The sequence below is a fragment of the Stylophora pistillata genome, chromosome 2 (genome assembly GCF_964205215.1).
Source record: "Stylophora pistillata chromosome 2, jaStyPist1.2, whole genome shotgun sequence".
Taxonomy (NCBI): domain Eukaryota; kingdom Metazoa; phylum Cnidaria; class Anthozoa; order Scleractinia; family Pocilloporidae; genus Stylophora; species Stylophora pistillata.
In genome coordinates this window covers 9,717,281-9,729,707 of record NC_142520.1, presented here as the reverse complement: position 1 = coordinate 9,729,707, position 12,427 = coordinate 9,717,281, and the positions used below count along the sequence as shown (strand labels likewise).

The window sequence follows — 12,427 nt, the reverse complement described above, 5'->3', positions numbered from 1 at the left end:
CAGTTAAACACTCTTAATTACTAAAAACTGCAAAAGATAGCTCTTGAGTGAAAAAAAAAAAACAAAAAAAAAAAACCAAAATAGTCAAAATTCTACTTTTTGGATTTTCGCCTCAAGTGAGGGTCTCTAAATCATTGCTATCCGAATAGATCATCCATGTTTCTTTGTAAGCTCGACTCGTTAGGGAACAAACTTTTAGATCGTTGTTAAGAGCCAGAAAAAAAATGTTTCTTTGCCGTAAAAATGACAGCTTTTATTACGTATTCATCTACTGTTTATGAAGTCACTGATCTAAATAAATTCGAGTCCATAAACTGAAACTCAGGAAACATCGTCGAAGAGTTAGAATAAAAATAACCCAAGTTAAACTCCCGTACAAGATCAATAAAAAACTTTTTTACAGCTCGTCTAGAAAGTTCCTGAATTTGTCAGCCATTTCTTAAAATCGTGGTTTTCATCTTTATCAACTTTAATGAGTTATACTTATCAACAAAAAGATACCAAAGTTCGTCGCCTGCAAGTTTCTTCTTGATAGCCATATCAGCTTTTTACTTCAGAACCCTACCTATGTGGCCAATCGAAATCATGCACCGAAAAGTAAATGAATTTTGGTCCCTATTCGTTGGGCCTTGAACTCTAGATTTGCATTACCTCAGGAGTTGCCATGGCCATAATGTACATTTTCATTCTACCCACACAAAGAATGTCAAGGTTAACTCACCCTGGTTAGCAACTGTTAAGGTGTAGAACCAGCCTCCAAACAGGAAAAGAAGAAATATGAAAGAAGGAATCTGGCAGCGATGGCGGGCCATCTAGAGAATCTTGGCAAAAACGAGTTTTTTTTATACCCACTCGACGCGGCAGTTTGCTTTTTAACAGATATTTTAAACAAAGTGAGATAAATGCAGCAACCGTTAGTAGCCCATCTCTGGCACTGTTAGGTTCATGCAGAGGCAAAACGGTGAAGTCTTATCCTTATCGTTATTTATTATTAATCTAAAGTGGGTGGGAAAACAGGTTTCTTAATTAACTGTTCCCGTTTACTATTTTCTGCAAACATTATTTGTGCAAGAAAGATGACATTAGCAAGTCTCTTGTTTTGGGGAGAGAAGTTTCTCTGAAACATGAATCAAAATGAAACGAAAGAATGATTTCAAAGTAACCTAACAGAAAAAAGAGGGATACGTAAATAATTAACTCAACAGGTTTTGCGAAATATATGTCGCTCTGTGTTTTCTCATTCACTTGGCATGTGGGAGTGAAAACTGTCCTTTAAGAATGATTAAATAGTCCGCAAATAGGAGGTTCTGAAACGTCACTCAACGTTAAACCATTCGCCAAAAGTTTTCTTATTGGAACTTTTCCCATATTTTTTATCAGCAAAGAGAAAAAAAAAAATACAGGAATGAAAAATGCTATAAATTGGAACGCGCAAAAATATATCTCTTTACCTGACAGGTGTGAACAATCATTTAATTGAGAAATTTAGAAGCCTCCGCTGTGCTCTATTCTGCTGTAAAGCACAAAAGAAGTGCCTAGAGCACGAAAGAAGTGGAGAAAACTCAAGACGTAGTTGAGTATTTCTCCCTTCTTCCTGAGAGCTCTAGCCGCTTTTTAGGTGCTTTACCACTGTGCAGAGGTTTCTCTGTTTGTTTTATGATAAATAATCCGCTATATACCCCACGCCATTCTTTCAATTTCCAAAACAAGCTTTATTTCCAGAGCGAACAACAATGTCGTCAACATGCTCTATACTGTAATAAAGCAGGCTACAACAAACCAATCAGAATCCACGGTAGAATGGTTCAAGTAATGTGGCGAACGTTTTGTCTGCTATATACAATTTTTCGCTAGGACCTTAATCCGAAGTAATCTATTTCAGGAAGCAATTCCTGAAGTTTCAACAAGCAACTTAGTTACAGGGTATTTCGATTCTACTATTCAAATAAAACAGGCTAGAGTGAGTAATGTCAGTTTGGATATATTTTCAAGTTTTATTACATCCATTTTGAAATCACTGGTGGTCCCGGTAATCTGATTGGCTCTAATTGGTGCGATTTATTCCCAAATCGCACCAATTTTTGCTCAAAATCGCACTTTTTTTCTAGCCAATGAGAAATCTACACTTAAAACAAACAACCAATCAGATTTCAAGGCTTGTTAAAAGTGCCCAACCAGATTGCGGGAAAATGAAAAAAAAAAAAGGTATCATCTGGCAAATTTTGCAACTTTTGTTTCCAAAACTCTTATTTTTCCCCCTAAAAATGGATGAGTTGAGTTTCTTTCAGTTTTTGAATGATGACAATGAGTTTCTTCAGGCTGAAGACCAACATGCCCGGGACTTTCTCACTTTTTGTCTACATTTTGGTGAATATTTTGACGATTTTGTACCTTCTCAAGCTCAACATCCGCGCGATCCCGAGACCACCGAGTCAACAACAAATGAAGAAAATCAAAAACTGCTACGAGTGTTGGATGTTGCAAGATTTCCCATCATTTCAAGCGATGAAATACATGAGCTTAAGTCTGTCACTTCCAATAAAAATACGTCCCGCTCCAGAAAACAATGGATGAATGTTTTCAGATGCTGGTGTCAATGCCGCCATCTTCAATATGTCTCCATCGAAACAATGGCGCCTGAAGAACTTGACAAAGTCCTTAGTAAGTTTTACGCCGAAGTAAGAGAAAGGACGGAGATGATTACGAGCCAGAATCCCTTAAAATCATGCAGAGTGCCATAGAAAGATATCTAAAGGAGAAGAACTATCCATTGAGCATCGTGCAATCGAGGGAGTTTCACTCCTCACGAGAAATCCTCAATGCGAAAGCAATTTCCCTGCGTCAACAAGGAAAGGGAAAGAGACCCAACAAAGCTCAGCCAATCACATCTGAAGAAGAGTCAGCCCGGTGAGAAAAAGGTCATTTGGGTGATTTTAATGGAAGGACTTGACCAATGTCAACTTTAAAAATTTGACGGAACAACTGGGATTTCGTGGCCGCCAAGAACACTACGATGCGTACGTGGAAGACGTAATTATAAGACAGCGAGAAGACGGAACTGCAGTTGTTGAGTTCAGAGAAAGTCCCACTAAAACACGGAGCGGTGGTCTCACCATCAGGCGAAGAACAACACCACAAGCAATGTTCAGCACCGATGGCGGAAAAAGCGATCCAGTGCGGCTATTCAAGCTTTGGTTGTCCAAGCGACCCGAAGGAATGAAGAACACAGGGCCACTCTATCTAAGCATCATAAGTCGTCGTAAATCAGCAGATGTTTGGTATACCAAAGTTCGAATGGGACAAAACGCCATCGGCAATTTAATGAATTCTATGGCCCCCTGTCTCAGGACGAATAAGAAGCTGACGAACCACAGCATGAGGAAAACATTGGTATCAAAACTGAAGAGATCAGGTCAACCGCGCAATATCATCTGTGAAATAACAGGCCATGCACGTGAATCTTCGTTAGACGACTACGATGAAATAGACGAGAATCAAAGGAAAGAACTGTCTCACATTATCAGTGGATATAAAGACGTGTCAAACGAAAATCAAGCAAACGGAGTCACCCGCCAAAACACTGCAAATCCAGCCTCAATTCAAGAGATTGCAGTCCAACATAAATGAACACCTCTTGTTCCTATTTATCACGTCCAACAACAAGGCCAAATGTATCAGGCCATGGGTTCCAATCCTGGTTTTCAGCCAGCTGAATTCTCAGGATTTCAACCACGTTTTCCATTGCAGTCTCTGTAGTACCGCATGGAAGTGTTCAGTTGTGCTGCTCCCGTTCCATCGCAGCATTACACAGGCTGCACCTTCAATTTCTTCTCCAGGGCCAGCCAAAGTTCTCCACCCCAATCACAGAAGAAACGAAGTGCTTACATCATTGAGTCAAACGAAGAGGATTGAACTTTAACGCTTCACTATTTTTCTGAGTTATTGAGGACTTCTCGAATTTCTTGAATGAAACTTGTCTTTCTTTTGATACGCTTGACTGAGTTTTTGACACGTGACGTCAAAGTCTTTCTGTTTTGCATATAAAATAAGAGGTTAATGCGTTTCCGTTACCGCTTTTTATTTAAAAACCGGCTCAGTTTTGCATGAATAAAATATTTGAATTGAACAAGTTCTGTATTTGGGCGATTTCAAAAGGATGTAATAAAGTGGTAATTGAACCTCGTGTCGTGCAATTTTGGTCTGAAATCATACTTGTGATTTCAAATCGAACTCGCGCTGCGCGCTCTTTCGATTTTGAAATCACGCGTATGATTTCAGCCGAAATTGCACTCCACTCAGTTCAATTACCATTATTAATTTCATTAAATCTGTTTTGTTTTGTTTTGTTTTTAAACACGAAACTACATATAGTAAACGTGTGTTAGCTGTGTTCGATTTTTATCACCGCACGTAAGTTTATAATCTAAGTAACAAAGCGTGAAAACCATCAAAACTCAAATTGTCCATTTCGTTTTCTCTTAAATGATTTTCGTCCACACGTTATGATATTGCAAATGACGGCGCTTGGTATGTTTCAAAACCTTTGATCGGTTCTTCTGTTACTGCCAGCTCGCTTATTCCGAGATTTCACTTTTAATCAACGAACAAACGCCTGACAGTACAAATTGGCAGATGACTTGACAGCTTTAATTTAGCTCGGCCCCATGCTCTTTACTTGAAAGGGCAACCGACGACAGCCGACGACCACCCGATTCGCCTTTAATCTACCGCTTATAAGCGAATCTAATTATACCAAATTACCGTATACATGCTGATAAAGTAGGACCTATTTACCTACCGAGAACAAAACAAAGGCCAAAACAAAACAAAACAAAACAAAGGAAAACAAAACAAAGGAAATGATTTCAGAATGTCTTCGGTATCGCAGTCGCACTTGACATGTGGCAAGGTTCAAGCGAAAGAGGAAAATTCATCGCTTTTACATCTGGTAAAAAGAGATCATGGATAAAATTCCACGCGTGAAGATTACTGAAGAACAGAAAAACATTCTGAAATCATTTCCTTTGTTTTTTTTTGGCCTTTGTTTTGTTCTCGGTAATCTAATCTCGGTAGGTAAATAGGTCCTACTTTATCAGCATGTTTGCGGTAATTTGGTATAATTAGATTCGCTCATAAGCGGTAGATTAAAGGCGAAACGGGTGAGACGACAAGCACGCGTTGTCTCCAAACTTTATCGTAATAACAAAAATTTATGTAACCTATATTCTTCGGTATTTTTACTTTCCAATTCTTCTCGTTTTCCCCTATTTATATGGCATCTTATCCTCGGGTATTGATGGTATGCCCAACTTTGATTTAACGCTTCCGATAAATGAATCAACCATAAACTATGAAAGCTAACTTTCATGGTAACTTACATGTCCTGATTTCAAACTCCATACTAAGATTTCTATGTTTTAATTTTTTTCTTTATATAACATCTCTGAAGCATTGCAGTTATTAGTTATATCGTTATGGGCTTAGTTTTCCACAGGGTAAACTGTCTATCTCGCACATTTACAAGTCATTTTCCTTGTCGACGTTGTCATCACAAATTTTATTAGCCCTTTCCCTCCTCCCTCCCCCTCCCACCCTCTTTCCTCACAGAGAAGGTTGGGTGGTAAGAGGGATGAGCTTAACTCGGCAAACCGTCTCGAAAGATAGAGAGCCCCCTTCCCCCCCCCCCCCCCACCCCCACCCATTCACTTAAATCTGTCATTTTGTCAAGGTTTGGTTTCTTCGTTTGTCCCTTCGCTATTATTATTTTTTTGTGTGTGTGTTTTAAATCTAAAACGTCTCATTTTTTGCCTGCAGTTGTAAGGAAACTCACAAACAGTATACTGGAGAATTTTTTTATTAATAGCTTTGCACTAACTTTCCACTATCAACTACGATGTATCAACAGCTCTAAATAAAAGTTTACTTGGTAATATGACGTGATAACCTTATGTTTACATATTTAACAACACATTTTTTTTTATGTAGTGAATGTAAGTAATGTTCCAGAACAGATCGAATTTTTTTGCCATTTCATGAAACCTTTTTGACACTTATACTTAATTTCTGGATCATTACAAGAAAATGTTTTTTTTTTCCAAATGCTACGGGCTCTCTGTAACAGCTCGTGTTCTTTGTTCAATTGGTTAATGTCTAAAAGATTTCAGAATTAAACGGAAAGATCATAAGTGAAACAAACACTTTTTAAGCTGATGGCGATATCTTTCTGTTTATCACAAGTACTTCTGCGGAATACATAGCATATTTTCTTTATCCGGAACTGACTATCCTAGCGCAAAATATAAATTATTATTACGGAAACAAATGGAATATGATTCCGTTCTTCAAATAATTAAGAAGTAACTTTTACATCGAAAAGGACCATTTTACAAAGCCAGCAATACCCTATAACTACTGTCGTTTAATAAAATACTTGTAAATACAGTGGAATCCAGACTTCTCGAACCCTCGGTTTCTCGAACCTCCCGATATCTCGAACCAAACCTTGTTTCCCTTGGATTTGCTTCACTTGTAATTCCAGCCCCGATTTCTCGAACCAATTTGCGTTTCCCTTGGAGGTTCGAGAAATCGAGATTCCACTGTACTTAATTTCTACTTAGGTTTCGTCCATTAATTACAATTTCGCACGTAAATTTACAAAGTTACCGTCGGTGGCAACTTAGTTATCTGGTTGTTATATCAATTTGCAAATGATGTCCCCCGCCATGGGACCCGGGAGGCATCTCAATTTAGACAAATCATGCCTGTCAAATATTCATCATCTGATAACACATGCTCAATTTTAAGATCGCTACGCCTGAAAGTCTATACTGGTTCCAGACAGTTACAGTGTGACAGGCGTCTTTACTGTTTGACTTCAAATCTTCACTGATCTCATTGAACATCGGTAAAAGAAGGTCATTGAAGATTTGTATCAAAAGCTTGATATGAATGAACAGGCAATAGTTAATCCGAAGCTTCCGGAAGATATAGTAATCTAGAATTGTTTCTAATAGCTTTAGGCTGCACGGAGTGATAATTGGTCTGTGCGACAGTGTGATCTTTATTCAAAACCCTGGTGAAAAAGTATAAAGGGTGAGAGTCGATTTCTGAAAAAAAGTTACTACGTAATCTTAAGTTTTAGATCCCCATTTGACCTTTTTTAGGATTAGAGCGCTATTCTAGTGAGTATCGTGGAAAAAAAAATTCTCAATGGCCAACCAGATGTAAGAAACTATACGTTTAACACTTGATGAAAAATTAAAAGCAGCCGAGCTGCCTAAAGCGCGGGAAAACGCTGTTGACCAGGTCGTGATTGGTTTTAGTTTTGCATCTGATTGGTTGAGAGAGTGACAGGAGTTTTCTGGACCAATCAGAGAATGAAGTAAAGCAAAACTGATACAATCCTGGAATACTTTCGACATTCAACTGAAAATTTCTCTAAACATTATAGGGGCCTACGGTCCGATGCAAAAAAGAAAAGCCAAAAACTAAAAAAATGCAAAAAAGAAAAATAAAAGAAGAAGAAAAGAAGAAAACCGAGTTTCACTCGTTCACCTTTTGAGTTTTTATATCAGACCGATTTTGGTTTCAATCCATATTGAAAAGAAACAACTGAAATTCGGTTTATGACAAAAAAAAAAAAAAAGGAAAAAAAAAAAAAAAAAAAAGAAAAAATAGCGCTCAATTTATGATCAGACAACACAAATAAGAACCTTTTTGGCCGAGTAGGACCGATAATGACAGCTATATCCCCTGGGAGATATTAAGTAATTGAACGGTCTTTATTTCATCATCATTATCAAGTCGTAGTGAAATAGAAAAGCCAAATTGGCTGGATGTTGATCAAACATGAAAACTCTAGTCACGAAAGACTTTGAAAGGTAACTTTTCAATTTAGAGATGCATGGCTTGATATAAAGTACCGATAAAGTTTTTGGCTTCTTGCATCACTTTCCCTCCGCCCTCCCCTCCCATACCGCGAAGCCCAGTCAAGAAGTGACCGAAAGAAATGATGGACAAAAGTAAACCAAATGAAAAATAATATGGGTGACTTTTGTGTTTCATAGAAGGTTAAACAGCCACCCAGTTAGGCGCTGGACTGTTATGCAGGAGGTCGAGGGTTCGAGCCCCGGCCGGACCAACACCCAAGGTCTTAAAATAATTGAGAAGAATTTGCTACCTTTCTATAACATCAAAAAATGGTTAAATATTCTAGACTTCTCGGATAGGGACAAAAAAATGGAGGTCTCGTGTCTTGCAGGGTTGGGGGTAGGAGACGTTAATTTCCCACGCACGAGATTACTGTGTGATGGATGTCCTCCCCTGGGGTGGGATAGGTGGGTTTACTGGGCCCGCAGTAATTGGCGCAAGCTGTTGCGGTGTCCCTGCCGGTTGGCGAAGCAAATAAACTAAACTAAACTAAACTAAACTAAACAATTAAACAGTTACACATTGTTTGGCATTTTAACCGAGTGCTATCAGTCAATTACAATGCCAATCAATGAAAGATGAATTCTAAATGCAATTATCACCACACTAGATAAAGTTTTTTTTTAACCCAAGAACGTACTAGTCACTTGATCATAACCAGCGTTGTTGTAACAACGTTAATTTTTCTGGTTGTTTCCATCGTTGTAAAAGCCTCCGCCATCACCACAGCTATCATAGGCAGCATCTCCACTGCTTCCCCCAGATTAACCTCTTCCTCCTCCTCCTCCTCCTCCCCCTCCCCCTCCAAAAGCTCCACCACCTCCTCCAAACACAACATCGACATCGTCATGCCTGGCTCTTCCACCCACCCCTCCCTGAATAAATCCCTTACCACCTTCTCCACCATATCCTTTGGTTACATTAAAATTCTTTCCACTTCTTCCACTGGAGTAAAACCCGCCACCATCACCACCACCTGAAATACAATGAATATATTTTAAGATTTAAACAGAGGCGAAACTATATTTAAATGGGATGCTAACCCACTCGATTTTTGGATTTTTTTCAATAGTATTGTAAAACGTTTTAGTAAACCCATATCAGTTCGGGCAAACCTTAAGTAACGCATTTTAATTAAACTGCTATCCATAAGGTTTGATATTTGTATATAGCATCTGTAATACCTAATTGTATAAACTGTTTTGTCTTACTTTCCCTGTCAAAGAAACTATGAGTTGATTTAACGCGTTACCTGATGCGAAATTGCAGCGTTATGCCTGATGATAATTTGACCCGTACGGCCCCACGCGCGTAATCCCATTAAAAACCGTCAAAGTGAGAGCTGACGTGTGTAGGGTTGGACGAGTTAATGAACGGTGAGTTTCTTGTTCTGACACGAAAAAACAAAGAAAACGTTTTTCCTGTAGGATCTTTATTGTGATTGTTCAGCGTGCGCTCTTGCGACGCGTCCTATTTAAGTTGAAACCAAGTTTTCGAAGTGGTCATATAATAAGATGCTTGTTAATCTAGTTTGGTCGGGCTGGACGGGAAAATACTTGGCTCTCGGTCACGAGGCACGGAACGTGCTACTTTCGGTCCGTACGTCACGACCTCGAGCCAAATAATTTCTGTTCTCCCGCCAACACCGGTGCCGCTACCTTGACTTGTCTTTACAGTAAATATGACCTATAGGAGGATCTCAATGGGGTTAACCGTCAACCGTCAAATGGCCAAAATATTAACCGTCAACTGTCAAAAACGCAATATTTTTGCCGTCAACCGTCAAATAAGCAAGCCAATATTAGCCGTCAAATGTCTCACATATCCTTAAATAGGAATCGTACGATTGCCTCAATTGGGGTCAAGTTCTATTTTAAATGAATAAATTTTTTGATGATCACAAAAATACATTTATGTAAATCCTTTAACTTCTCTTTGCAAGTAAAACTGGTTAGCGACAAAGCTGATTTCTGGTTTGGAAACACTTCCGTTGTCGTAAAGCAGTGGTCATTTATCAATAAAATGTCTCATGAATTAACAGTTCTTTACAAACGCGTCATCATGAAAATCGCGCGTTTAGTTCGTTTTATAAACGCCATTCCAAAAGTTAGCCATCAACCGTCAAATACTTATATATTGGATACCAGTGGTCATCACTCGGAGAGACTGCCAGACACCACGGCTAAGCCTGTACAACGAGATCACTGCTTGATTTTGAACACCAGACGTCGACCTCGTCTACAACAAGTCAGCAAAGCCCGAAAAGCGAGTTTGCTGTTGCAGAATTTTTATCTACGAACATTTGTAGCCCAACTAAAACAAAGAACCGGTTTAGAGCGGCTGTACACTTGAAGATCATTTAAATAAGAACGATATTGATGTTTGCATCGCCTCCTAAACACACCTTGAGCTAGATAAACCTGAATCAATTGTCAACATACCTATCTACAACGTATTCAGACGAGACAGGAACTGTTCAAGAGTGGTTTTGAGGGAAAAAGGGGGAACTGCTGTTTATGTGAGAAGCCGTGAACCTAGATGTTGTTCATGTTTATAGATTAAAACTGCATAGTTTAATTTTTAGATAAGATCTTTTATAAACACGCACATATGTATATTTCAGGGCACCGCACGTCTTTATTTTATCTCGGGATATTCATATTCATATTCACATTCATCTCGGGATATTCATATTATCTGAGATTTATTAAAGATCGATGTGCCTCCAACGCATTTGTCGGGCGAGCTATGGTGCACGCAGGAAGTTTGGAGAGCAAAAGAGAAGAGTTGCTCGAATCGCAGCTAGGAGCAACTGTACCGTTCGGAGTTATCAAATGGCAACTAAAAATAATATCGACCGTTCAAAAAACAAAGGGGAGATTTCCTAAAGTTACGAGTCCCGTGTAGTAGATTTACCTCCTTGAATTGTTGGTTACAAGAATTGACTATCAGAAGTTGCGTCGCTTTGTGTTAAAATTCTTAAAAATTGTACGATTTGAAAGGAAAATCGTCTATTCAACAACACTTTTGGAACAGACATGCATCAGGTCTTCAAAATAACATTTACCTAGACGTCGTGAAGCCTCAGTTGAAGTAAAAAAAAAAACTCAGTTTTGTTTTCAGCCATATTCACGCATCGCATCTGGGAGCTGAATAAATTATCCTCGACTTCAAAACTAATTCCGTTGCTTTGAAGAGCTACATGCTCATTGTTTTTTCGAAACGATTATCATTTTGGCACATTTTCTTTTCAAATAGAGCTCAAAAAGGTCTTTCTTATTTGGAATAGAACGGAAAAACAATCTTGAAAGTTTTGAAACCTCACGGGTAAAATCGATAGGAACTTTTCGCCGACAATGACGTCAGTCTGAAACATCTCTATTAACCATCCATTTCTTTTTCATAAATTATAAGCCAATTAGAGCCCACGTTATCATATGGTTATGAAATAACACTAATTGAACAGCTAAGACGTAAGGTAACATCACCACATACTCTTACCTGAAGCACCATTATCAGCAGTATGTGCACCATGTCCATTGTACCCCCCCCCCCCTCCTGACCATGACTTATATCCAGGATTCCCTGTTGTGTTTGTGCTGGCGTCACATCCTTCATGTCTTGACTCAGCTCTATTTACCCTTCCTCCGACTCCAGCTATTATCAAAGGTGAGTTGGCTCCTCTCACAACAAACGTTCCTCCACCACCTCCAGAAGAGTAAGAGTGCGTGTTTATTCCTCCTTCTTCACCAACGAGTATCGGAATGACTTCACCCTTGTTTAAGCGGAACGTTCCAGTCATTCTTGCTCCTCTTCTTCGGTACTGAGCACTGTTAGGGTAATTATCGTACCTTCCTGCAGCTGCTATTGCTTTTATTCTGTAGTCACCAGTGTACGGCACAGTCCACTGTTAAACACCGCTGGACAGCGTAACTTGTCCGTCATGATCCTGTCCTGTGTAGTGACTGCCCAGCGTTGTTGGACCAATTCTTCCACTGGTGTTGAGGTTTGTAAAAACGGCCTTAAAAGCAGAAAGGGAAGAGTTAAGTTATCTACATCGTTATAACCATAATTGTTATAGTTTTTTTCCTTTCATTAGAGGTAACTTTGCATCTACAAAAAGGACATGAAGAAGTTAAAATATTGTAGATTGATCCTTAAAACTGCTCACCATTAATGCAATTATTAAGTTATTTAATATTCAGTTTCTTTTTTACTCGATCATTTATTCAATTCATTGTCTCTCAATGGACGCGTACCCACTCGTCACGAAATATCTTTCCCCAAAAGAATATCAAGCATCACATTTGATTGTGGTTGAAATGTTGTGTGGGTCCCTAAAGTTCGTTGTGAAAACAGATCGCTTTTGAAATAGGCCGTCAACTAAAACTGTCCGTTTTTTTTTCTCATTTCCAAAGGTTACAGAAGTCTTTATACTTCTTTAAACTTTCTCTTCTTAAGTTTGAATTATAGACGAATAACTGATGATGTCCAGCCA

The 12,427-nt window shown here is 38.8% G+C and overlaps 1 pseudogene; it reads left to right on the top strand.

The window, feature by feature from the left end:
* Positions 1–2,476: 2,476 nt before the first annotated feature.
* Positions 2,477–3,912, top strand: LOC148737039 (uncharacterized; annotated as a pseudogene).
* Positions 3,913–12,427: the final 8,515 nt, after the last annotated feature.